Raw genomic sequence first — 12714 nt, forward strand, 5'->3', positions numbered from 1 at the left:
GGTGAATCCATGCTGACTGTTCCTGATCACTTTCCTCTCATGTAAGTGCTTCAGGATTGATTCTTTGAGGACCTGCTCCATGATTTTTCCAGGGACTGAGGTGAGGCTGACTGGCCTGTAGTTCCCAGGATCCTCCTTCTTCCCTTTTTTAAAGATTGGCACTACATTAGCCTTTTTCCAGTCATCCGGGACTTCCCCCGTTCGCCACGAGTTTTCAAAGATAATGGCCAAGGGCTCTGCAATCACAGCCGCCAATTCCTTCAGCACTCTCGGATGTAACTCGTCCAGCCCCATGGACTTGTGCACGTCCAGCTTTTCTAAATAGTCCCTAACCACCTCTATCTCCACAGGGGGCTGGCCATCTCTTCCCCATTCTGTGATGCCCAGCGCAGCAGTCTGGGAGCTGACCTTGTTAGTGAAAACAGAGGCAAAAAAAGCATTGAGTACATTAGCTTTTTCCACATCCTCTGTCACTAGGTTGCCTCCCTCATTCAGTAAGGGGCCCACACTTTCCTTGGCTTTCTTCTTGTTGCCAACATACCTGAAGAAACCCTTCTTGTTACTCTTGACATCTCTTGCTAGCTGCAGCTCCAGGTGCGATTTGGCCCTCCTGATATCTTTCCTACATGCCCGAGCAATATTTTTATACTCTTCCCTGGTCATATGTCCAACCTTCCACTTCTTGTAAGCTTCTTTTTTATGTTTAAGATCCGCTAGGATTTCACCATTAAGCCAAGCTGGTCGCTTGCCATGTTTACTATTCTTTCGACTCATCGGGATGGTTTGTCCCTGTAACCTCAACAGGGATTCCTTGAAATACAGCTAGCTCTCCTGGACTCCCTTCCCCTTCATGATAGTCCCCCAGGGGATCCTACCCATCCGTTCCCTGAGGGAGTCGAAGTCTGCTTTCCTGAAGTCCAGGGTCCGTATCCTGCTGCTTACCTTTCTTCCCTGCGTCAGGATCCTGAACTCAACCAACTCATGGTCACTGCCTCCCAGATTCCCATCCACTTTTGCTTCCCCCACTAATTCTACCCGGTTTGTGAGCAGCAGGTCAAGAAAAGCGCCCCCCCTAGTTGGCTCCCCTAGCACTTGCGCCAGAAAATTGTCCCCTACGCTTTCCAAAAACTTCCTGGATTGTCTATGCACCGCTGTATTGCTCTCCCAGCAGATATCAGGAAAATTAAAGTCACCCATGAGAATCAGGGCATGCAATCTAGTAGCTTCCGTGAGTTGCCGGAAGAAAGCCTCATCCACCTCATCCCCCTGGTCCGGTGGTCTATAGCAGACTCCCACCACTACATCACTCTTGTTGCACACACTTCTAAACTTAATCCAGAGACACTCAGGTTTATGATCCATAGCCCTGCCAAACATGGAGTTTTCCTGCAGTTTTAATGCCCTTATCAGTTTTCATAACTTACCATTTCTATTCTTGGCCATCTATTTAACCTTTTTCTCTTTGGTACATATTACTTCCCCTCCCCCCAATGGCTGCCTTCATTTTACCATTGAACTGCGTTTTTACCCAGAGTTGTTCACTTTGTTGACTGTGGAATCATGAATTTTCCACTATCTAATAAGCTGTTCTCAAAGAATCACCAATTTTCATTCATATTTTTGTGTCTAAATTTTTCCTCCCAATCAGTTTTGCTGACAATTTGCCTCAGCTTTTGGGAATTAGTCCTCTTGGAGCACTAAGTGTCTATAGTTGGGAACTGGTTGGGAACTGTGCGTTTGAATGTAAATCAAATTCATTTTTTTAATTTTCCTCTCCTATATCATATGCTCTCTTCTTTGTCTCTTGTGTCAAGTAAAGAGTCCCAGACTTTTCTATCTCTTTCCATATGGCAACCTCCTCTTTTCTCAAAGCCTGTCTTGGAAATCCCTTTTGTATATTCATATGTCCTTAATAGAGACTGGGTGACCAAAATTGAACACACATCCCAAACATGTTATTCTTTATTCCATATCTTAGGGATCTCAGCATTGCTTTTATTTTGTCCACTGCTGCAAATGAGCAATTGTTTCTCTTGAGCTGCTGTCTATGGCACCCAGATCTTTTCCCTGAGGTATGCTCTCGTTGGGATGTTTCTTCCAACCTATGTCTTGGGAAAAGTTTGGGTTTTTTCACTCTCAGATTTCGAGCAACTGGGTGAATGGGGAACTCCCTTCAGTATGGACTCCCTATCCTGGCTCTCACTGGATTAAGGAACAATGACGGATAAACAGTATCCAGACTTGTGTTTCCTGCTGGTGTCTCTTAAGGTTCTCCACCACAAAGTTTGGGAATTATTAACTCAGAGAACACCACAAAATATGGAATTGGATTTAGTAGGATTATTGTTCATAGTTATTTTCTCTGAGTAATTAAAATGTAATTTTTCAGTGTGTTCAGAGAGATTAATCTGCTTCTCCCATGAGAACAGCCTCCACTAGTACATGTAGTGTCTCATATTAACGTTGTCTCTCCATTCAGGCATTTCTACTGTGACCATCACCCGAGACCCTGGGAACACACAGAAAGTGAGAGGAACATATTGTACACGCAGGAGACAGCCTTATGCCTCAGAGTTGGACACCTTCTCCCCTGCTCCATGTCAGAATCCAACACAACCAACTTCACCAACCCCTCCACCTTCATCCTGCTGGGCATTCCTGGCCTAGAGGCAGCCCATGTCTGGATCTCCATCCCCTTCTGCGCCATGTACATCATAGCCATCTTGGGGAACTTCACCATCCTGTTCATCGTGAAGAGGGAGCCGAGCCTCCACGGTCCCATGTTCTATTTCCTATTCATGCTGGCCATCACCGATCTGGTCATGTCCACATCCACCCTGCCCAAAATGTTGAGCATCTTCTGGTTCAATTCCAGGGAGATTGATTTCAGTGCCTGCCTCACCCAGATGTACTTCGTTCACTCCTTCTCAGGGATGGAGTCTGGAATCCTCGTGGCCATGGCTCTGGATCGCTATGTGGCCATCTGCCATCCCCTGAGACATTCCACCATCCTGACAAACTCCCTGGTGGCCAAGATCGGCCTGGCCGTGGTGCTGCGCAGTGGCATACTCACATTACCCTACCCCTTCCTGGCAAGGCGCTTGCCATATTGCAGAACCAACATCATCCCCAACACCTATTGTGCACATCTAGCTGTGGTGAAGCTGGCCTGCGCTGACATCCGCATCAGTAGTTACTATGGCGTGTTTGATCTTTTTCTGTGATCGGAGTAGATGTGTTTTCTATCACCGTGTCCTATACTCAGATCCTCCAGGCCATCTTCCGCCTTCCAACAAAGGATGCCCGGCACAAAACTTTTGGGACCTGCATCTCTCATCTTTGTGCCATCTTTGCTTTGTACATCCCAATTTTCTTCTTCTCTCTTACACAGCGGTTTGGCCACAATGTGCCACTGTATTTACACATTCTCTTTACCAGTGTGTACCAGGTGGTGCCCCCTGTGCTACACCCCATGATTTACGGGGTGAGGACCAAACAGATCCGGGGCAGGCTGCTCCAGCTCTTTACTCATAAAGAGACCTAAATATTTTCTCCTTGTGCTCTGGCTCTCAGATTGAGCTTTGTGCAGAGCTAGTTGGTGCATGGTGCTGGGGCCTCTTCCTTGGATCACTTACTGGACAGAGAGAGAGACACTATACCCTTTTCTGTCCTTACTGTGCTGTATCAATATGATGATTTGGGGAATCAGTCTATACTACACTGGGCTACCACCTGTCTAATTGCTCACAGGTGGATCCCTGAATTTACAGTCTTACCCCATCTCTTCTGTCAAGCCTCAACCCTGTTGTGTGTCCAGCCCCAGTACGAGCTGCCGGTGAAGTAAAGAGGCAAGGCTGCCGTGGCTGGAGCAGCAGAAGAAACCCTCAGCTCAGGGTCTGCAAGCCCTAGTCACAGCCACAGAGCAGAAGCAGGAGCTGAAGGAGGAGGGGGCAGAGGAGCCCTACTCATTTTGTCTCGTCCATCTTCCATACTGCTTCTGCCCAGGGGTTCTCTTATTTCCCCTCTCCTTGAAAGAACCTCAGGGGGCAGGTTTCTTTCTCTCTGCTCCCTGACCCTATAGGGCTTGCTTTCTTCCCTCGACATCCCTTTCCCTTTCTGGACATAGAGACGGGTTACGCGGCACCACCGGTACAGTCCCCACACCAGTGCTATGCTCCCTCTTTGCCCATCTCTGTGGCCACAGGGTCATAACAGAGGTCAAGCCAGAGGATCAACATAGGTCACCGACAACGTCTCCCACTGTCCTCCGGGATCAGCTGTACCGGGAGTCTTTGGCTAACCAATAAAGTGCCAGAAACGACGATGGTTTATTGCTAAAAGCAGCCAAGTCAGCATGCTGTACATTGGACATTCAGCAGTCTCTGTTTGACCAAGTCAGGAAGGGAGGGGTTTTGGATACAACAGAAAGGGCAGCTTGACCCCTTGTCCTTCCTGATAAGAATTGTGTTGAAGTTGCTGGTACATGCATTTTAGAAGAGCAGGATGTGCCCCAGGAATGTCTATTGGGGCCTCAGGGCTGCAAACTCTGGAAAAACCCACACCTGGTTAATCAATAATCAGAAGGAACTTCTTGCTTGACCATTGAAACTGCTTACTTAACAAGTTTGCTTTAAAAGATATATCATTTTTTTACTAATGTATAAAAAAGGGGGGAAAGTTTGAGATGGTGGGACTCTTCGGGACTGGACTCTCCCTCTGGATGCATCTTGTGTTTCCCACCGGCAGACGGACTGCCGCTCTGTCACTCGAGAGTGACACTCAGCTTTGGTAATTATCAAGGGTTGAGGGTGTTTTACTAACCTGTTGCGGACGTGTGTATAAGCCTTTGGGACTAAGTAAAGTTTAGTTTTAAATGAACGCACACTTGTGTTGTCCTGCTTGTGCCAGCCATCTATCGGTCGGACGGCCGTGTCTCCCCTGATTTATTTCCTGACACCACCTCACACAGAGTAAAAGTTTCCAAGAGCTTTGGTTAGAAAGAATCCTGGGTAACAGAGCTTCACCATTTTCTGGTGGACACCTGTGGTTTCAAGGGTAAGGTGAAGCTCCCTCTCCAGCATTGGGAAGACTACCATCTCGTCTTCAGGGCCACGATGGCTGTTTTGGAGTAGTGGAAGCAAACCGCGAGGCAAGACATCCTAGTCTACAGTTGGGCCCGCAACTTCTGTGACAAGCCTTTCAGGTTGGTCAGCGATTGTTGCAAGGCTGGCTGGGGATCCTCCTGCCCATGAGTATCCTCCTCAGCCCTCAGGATGTAGCCAACTACCTTTTCAACATTGAACACCAGAGGCTCTAGGGTAGGTCTCCACAGATAACAGGTGTTCTCCTTCCTTTGTGATGTAGGGTACTCTGTGGTTTGCGTGCAGGAAACCCACATGGATCCAACCACCTAGACTAGTTGGCAGCTGGAGTGGGGGGACCGAGTCTATTTTAAACACCTCAGCACTCATTCAGCTGGGCTGACCACCCTGTTCTCCCTGGACCTAGAGCCTGAGATGCTGGGAGATGCCGAGGTCATACCAGGTTGTCTGCTGTGTGGAGGGGCTGACATTGAATCTGTCCAATGTTTACCCCTGAATGCAGACCAAGAGTGGGTGTGTTTCTATCAACAGCTGTCTGCCTTCCTCGGCACTTTGGATCCTCACAAGTCCCTGTGCCTGGGTGGGGATTTTAACACAATCTTTGAGAACCAGAATCACTCAGGGATCGAGAGCTACCAGGCTGCTGCAGGCATCCTCAGAGAGATCTTCAGTCATCACTCCCTGGACTTCTGGCACAGTCAATACCCAGATAACAATTCCACCTTTACCTATGTCCAGGTGGAGGTTGATTGGTTGTGCCATCTTGGTTGGACTGCCTGTATGTACTTTGTTTCCATCTTGCCCAGGTCCACTTGTCCATCATTCGACCAGCCCAGTTCTCGGCCCACCATTTAGTGGCCATGATGGCCTCTTTCATCTCGGAGCTCATCTGCAGGTCTTCACCCTTCAGACCCCCCCGCGCATACTCCAAGAGGTGGGACAAGCTTATTGCCTACTGCTCGGCTTTTCCTTCGATGGGTCCTACAACAGGGTGATCCACATTCACCCCTCACTCCAGGACCCCTACCTTTCATAGCCAGTGTGGGCTGCACACCCTGCAGCTGGTTCATTTCTGAATTCCATCAAGGGAGCAACTTCACATGCTCATGCTCCACATGCTTCACTTCTTCAGATGCCCTGACACCAAGTGACGGGACCTAGTACCATCTCCGGAGGGTGAGGAACGCCGGTGGGCCACAAAGTACTCCAGCCTGGTCCCACGGCCAACCAGAGATCGTGCTTGGTGGCTCCTTCATGCAGCCATGAGCACTGGCATGTACATGGCACACTTCACCCCCAATCCAGATGCCTGCCCATTTTGTGGCATGAGGCAGACACTGGAATACGCCTCTCTAGAATGCTCAAGGATGCAGCCCCCATTCCAACTCCTCCACAACTTCAACAGGAGGTTCTGGCTGCACTTTCCACCACACCTTTTCATATATGCTAACTGCTTTAGCTCAACATACAGGATGTGGTCTGCAGGTTCCTTGTGTTACAGGCGAAATATACTCTGTAAAATTATTAAGCAAACAAATAATTAAGCCCATAAGAAAATAAGAAACGTATAAGAAAAGATATATAGAAGAGCAAATAGTCTAGACTATAGGCAACCACAGCTGCTGGCTTCTAGCTGGTAAAGGCCAGGGACTTAGAAGTGACAGAGAGAGGGAGGCACGTCTGTGTGGGGGGGAGTTACAAATCAAAAGAGAGAGCTGGACCTGAATGTACCAGGAGAAGAGAGAGAGAGAGAGAGATGGGACAAAACCCACTAGAAAAGGGATTCCCTGTCTATACCGTTCTGGGGAGCAGTTTCCAAGGGAGACACAAACTTTCTCCCTGACCCCAAACAGGCACTTTGTTTTCCTGACGCCTTTCCTTAAGGGAAGCCTGGCTGGATCAGGTCTGGAACAAGAGCACTTGGGGAAACACAGATGGCAGAGGAGTCACATTTGGGTGAAAAAATATATTGTGGAACTTCGCTGGCCAGGCTCACTCCTCTTCCACATCTGTGTAGCAGCTCCAGGTTTGCTGTTCCATCCCCGCTCAGCTCGTGCAGCTGGACACTCACCAGCCACCGTGTTTGGGGCCCACAAACAGGACCCAGGTGCTTTTGAGTCACAGCACTGTTCAGGCCCTGCCTCTGGCTCTGGGTTTCTAGGCCCACTCTCACAGTGCAGCTTCCATTCTATTGCCTCCCTCTGGCAGCAGAAACCGGCACGCCAGTCACCAAGACCCTAGACCTGTTTGGCTCGGCTCCCCCAGACTCTCCAATTGCGGCAGCCTACTGTTCCCTAAGCTCCCCCTTGGGCATATTCTGTTTCCAGGTTCTCCTTTTAGGGGCGCATGATCCCTAGAGCAAACAGCCCCAGGCCTTGCAAAAGGGGTTATGGGACCCATGGCCAGAAAGAGATAAGCAACTTGCAGTCTATTGACCCAGATTCACCCTTTAGAGACAGGTTAGAAAAGTATGTAAATGGTAATTAGGACTATTCCATATTAGATTGGCTAGAGCTTTGAAATGCGGACTTCTATTATTAAAGAACTGGAAGAAGTTAGTGACTCTAGTAGTCTCCGTTTACCGACACTTGTTCGAGTTTAACAGTGTAACCAAACAATTCCTGTCTAGAGCTGAATTCGGTGAATTCAGAGATGAAAAGGAAATATTATTTGACGGAACTTGAGTGCAATAATATAATTTTTCTCTATGTTCTTTTAATGTTTCTTTTGAATTCTCTATAAACTGCTTAAAGGATAATAACCTTATGTTAATCTAGACAGTTAATTACCAGTGATGTTTAGGAAATAGAAGGTTATTTCAAAAGCCTATTGTTCACCTAAGTACTGGAGCGCTCCTGGTAATCCACCTCCGTGAGAGGCATAATGCTTGAATTGAGATCCCTACTGAAGGGGACACTGAGGGGAAAGGAAAACAAGTAACTAAACACGTTAAGATTCAGGAAGGAGTTGAAAGACATAATGCATTTTCAACAAACCAACCTGTCGAAGCAGAAGGCGTGGTGTAATAAACCAGGGAACTGATGGGCAAGATCCCCAGGGAGAATAACATGAGGGGGAAAGGAGTCCAGGAGAGCTGGCTGTATTTTAAAGAATCCTTATTGAGGTTACAGGGACAAACCATCCCGATGTGTAGAAAGAATTGTAAATATGGCAGGTGACCAGCTTGGTTTAACAGTGAAATCCTTGCTGATCTTAAAGACAAAAAAGAAGCTTACAAGAAGTGGAAGATTGGACAAATGACCAGGGATGAGTATAAAAATATTGCTCGGGCATGCAGGAGTGAAATCAGGAAGGCCAAATCACACCTGGAGTTGCAGCTAGCAAGAGATGTTAAGAGTAACAAGAAGGGTTTCTTCAGGTATGTTAGCAACAAGAAGAAAGTCAAGGAAAGTGTGGGCCCCTTACTGAATGAGGGAGGCAACCTAGTGACAGAGGATGTGGAAAAAGCTAATGTACTCAAACCTTTTTTTTGCTTCTGTCTTCACGAACAAGGTCAGCTCCCAGACTGCTGCACTGGGCATCACAACATGGGGAGTAGATGGCCAGCCCTCTGTGGAGAAAGAGGTGGTTAGGGACTATTTAGAAAAGCTGGATGTGCACAAGTCCATGGGGCCGGACGAGTTGCATCCGAGAGTGCTAAAGGAGTTGGCGGATGTGATTGCAGAGCCATTGGCCATTATCTTTGAAAACTCATGGCGATCGGGGGAAGTCCCGGATGACTGGAAAAAGGCTAATGTAGTGCCCATCTTTAAAAAAGGGAAGAAGGAGGATCTGGGGAACTACAGGCCAGTCAGCCTCACCTCAGTCCCTAGAAAAATCCTGGAGCAGGTTCTCAAGGAATCAATTCTGAAGCACTTAGAGGAGAGGAAAGTGATCAGGAACAGTCAGCATGGACTCACCAAGGGCAAGTCATGCCTCACTAACCTAATTGTCTTGTATGATGAGATAACTGGCTCTGTGGCTGAAGGGAAAGCAGTGGACGTGTTGTTCCTTGACTTTAGCAAAGCTTTTGACACGGTCTCCCACAGTATTCTTGCCAGCAAGTTAAAGAAGTATGGGCTGGATGAATGGACTATAAGGTGGATAGAAAGCTGGCTAGATTGTCGGGCTCAACGGGTAGTGATCAATGGCTCCATGTCTAGTTGGCAGCCGGTATCAAGTGGAATGCCCCAAGGGTCGGTCCTGGGGCCGGTTTTGTTCAATATCTTCCTAAATGATCTGGAGGATGGTATGGATTGCACCCTCAGCAAGTTTAGAGATGACACTAAGCTGGGAGGAGAGGTAGATACACTGGAGGATAGGGATAGGATACAGAGGGCCCTAGACAAATTGGAGGATTGGGCCAAAAGAAATCTGATGAGGTTCAAGAAGGAGAAGTGCAGAGTCCTGCACTTAGGACGGAAGAATCCCATGCACCACTACAGACTAGGGACCGAATGGCTCGGCAGCAGTTCTGCAGAAAAGGACCTAGGGGTTACAGTGGACGAGAAGCTGGATATGAGTCAACAGTGTGCCCTTGTTGCCAAGAAGGCCAATGGCATTTTGGGATGTATAAGTAGGGGCATAGCCAGCAGATCGAGGGACGTGATCGTTCCCCTCTATTCGACACTGGTGAGGCCTCATCTGGAGTCCTGTGTCCAGTTTTGGGCCCCACACTACAAGAAGGATGTGGAAAAATTGGAAAGAGTCCAGCAGATGACAACAAAAAATTATTAGAGGACTGGAACACATGACTTATGAGGAGAGGCTGAGGGAACTGGAGTTATTTAGTCTGTAGAAGAGAAGAATGAGGGGGGATTTGATAGCTACTTTCAACTACCTGAAAGAGGGTTCCAAAGAGGATGGATCTAGACTGTTCTCAGTGGTAGCGGATGACAGAACAAGGAGTAATGGTCTCAAGTTGCAGTGGGGGAGATTGAGGTTGGATATTAGGAAAAACTTTTTCACTAGGAGGGTGGTGAAACACTAGAATGTGTTACTGAGAGAGGTGGTGGAATCTCCTTCCTTAGAAGTTTTTAAGGTCAGGCTTGACAAAGACCTGGCTGAAATGATTTCGTTGGGGATTCGCCCTGTTTGAGCAGGGGGTCAGACTAGATGACCTCATGAGGTTCCTTCCAAGCCTGATATTCTAAGATTCTATGAAATATATTTGGAAATGCTTACCTGTAATATAAGATTTGCTGTTATTGGTAAGTATAATGATGCAAAGTTTGTTGCAAATGGTAAACCTTATAACAAAGAATTTGGTATTGATGGAAAATCCTAAGAAAAGGTGCAACATGCATGATTTTTGGAAAAGGCTTTTGGACATACTAGTCTATGTATATATACTGTGACAAAGCTCTGTCCTTGCCTCCGTGAGTCCCACTTTTCCTGGAGGATTTCGCTAGCCTCAGAGGCTCACTGTGACCCTCCACGTAACCCTTCTTTCTCTAGAGACGGGGTCACAGTCTACTGTGCCATTTTCATCATTAGCCAGCCAGGGGGTGAGGAGAAGTTATCATTCCTTGCACAGTCTCTGTTGTCTCCCACTCTCAGTGATTAATCAGGGGGCAAAGGGCGGACATTTGTTACATTTGTTAGTCTCTAAGATGCCACAAGGACTCCTCATTGCTTTTACTACAATGCTTGTAACACTTGGGAGTTGTATGGTCAAAAAGTCAAGAGAGCCTTGTGCACACTGCTTCTGCATCAGTCAGTAACTTACTCTCCTTCGGTAAACTAACGGGGGATGTGTGATTCTCTGTTCCCCAAAGCAACACCCTGTCTTCACCATATTTACCACAGGGTGATATGATTATGATGTGATTTTTACAAAGTATATAAAATATGCTATGTATGATACCAATGGAAAAGTTTTGATTTGCTGAATATGATTACCCTATTTGTATGCATGTATCATTTTTGTACTTAAAGTTCTGAAAGCATGCAATGGGATGTGGCCAGTTCATGGGCCAGAGGACTCCATCTTGTGGCTCTTCTTTTCCACTGACTATGCTGGGAGCTTTGCTTGGAAAAATGAAGCTCCCTCTCCATGGCAGAAGCAATAAAATGTGGAAGCGACATCATCACTTGGCCTCACTCCCCTCACAAATCAACATGTTAGAAACTGGGATTGAAGTGGAGCTGTGTTCCCAGGCTGAAGGGAGGTCTAGCCTGTGTCTGGAAGATTGGAGGATTGTTTATACCATCAGGATGACACACTGGTTGATTCAAAGCCTGTCTAGTGTATAGAACTTATTTTGTAATTTTGTTTTTTTCTCAGATTTCAACTTTGTTCTTTACACTATTACTTATAATCATTTAAACAACCGATCTTTCTGTAATTAATAAATCTGATTTCTATTTTTTTTACTTAATACAGGATGTTGTTTGAAACGTAAAAGGGAAACCTGCTCAGGCTGATGTATTGTCCTCTTCACATTGAGGGAGAGGCAGACTGGGAGATAAAGTTACACTGGTCAGTCTTTTGGCCAGGGCAAGATGGTACAGCTCTTGGGTCCTAGGGTGGGGAGCTGGGGGGAACTGGCTGGAGCCTCTCTATTGTTGTTCCATGCATGGCTGGGGAAAGCATTCATGTAACTGCAGCTGGGTGTGTCCCTGTCTGTGTATGGCCGTGTAAGTGCAAGACCTGAGCGGATTGCATCTTGTCACAGCCTCACAGTGTGAGAGGGGGCCCAGACTGGTGTGCCAGAGGGCTTGGCAGTCCCCATTTCCAGGTTGAACCGCAGAGAATTGCTTCCCACTCTGCCCCCAATGAACAGTCCCTGCAAGACCATGAGTCCATTTTCCTGTTGTCATGTGGTCACTTAGTGAGAGAGAGACGGTGCTTATGGAAGGGAAGTCAGGATATTTGGGTTCTGTCAGTTATTCTCCACGTGACCTTGTACAAGTCATTTCTCCCCGTGCCTCAGTTTACTGAATAGTGAAATGGGGATGGATCAGAGTGACTTTCTTTTGTTAGGTGTTTTGAAGATCACTCAATCAAAGGTGCTACACAGCAGGATGATACTTACTGATAAGAAGTACTGATCTCTGATCCTTAGCGACAGCCCCATGTGTTTGCTGTAAATGCTTGTGTCTCCTCTTAGTCAACTTTCTCCACATCTCTCTGTCTATTGTCTACTGATCTTTCCTGAGAATGTACAGGATATCAGACCCTCTGGAGAGTTAGGTATTATCCCTAGTTTTCTTCTCATCAACTATAATTTTTAAATGTATACACACAAACGTACAGAGCAGCCAATTCCTCTCTGACTCAGCATGGAGCCAATGAGTTCTCATCTCCCTTTGGGAAGGTTCCTTAATTACTGTTTACTCCTAAAGCTGGATAATTAGCACAGAAGCAGAGACATGCTTGTCTACAGCCTGTTTATGTTCAGATGCTCCCTTCTCCTCTCGAGGCTGAGCGAACCCCACTGGGATTACACAGAGCTTTACTATAAACTACGCACACCCCTGTGTCTGCTCTTGGCATGGGATATTACTTGAGATGCTGGGGTGAGGGAGATGTAGGACACGGCTACCTGAGGGGGATTCCTTGGGAGGACGCTTCCGTCTCAGAATTCACAGGTACCCATCTCTTGCTGAG

General features: G+C 47.1%; 1 pseudogene; it reads left to right on the top strand.

Moving 5' to 3' along the window:
* Positions 1–2597: 2597 nt before the first annotated feature.
* Positions 2598–3544, top strand: LOC141995264 (olfactory receptor 52E4-like; annotated as a pseudogene).
* The last annotated feature ends 9170 nt before the right edge of the window (positions 3545–12714 follow it).

This window comes from Natator depressus, chromosome 1, assembly GCF_965152275.1.
Source record: "Natator depressus isolate rNatDep1 chromosome 1, rNatDep2.hap1, whole genome shotgun sequence".
Lineage (NCBI taxonomy): Eukaryota > Metazoa > Chordata > Testudines > Cheloniidae > Natator > Natator depressus.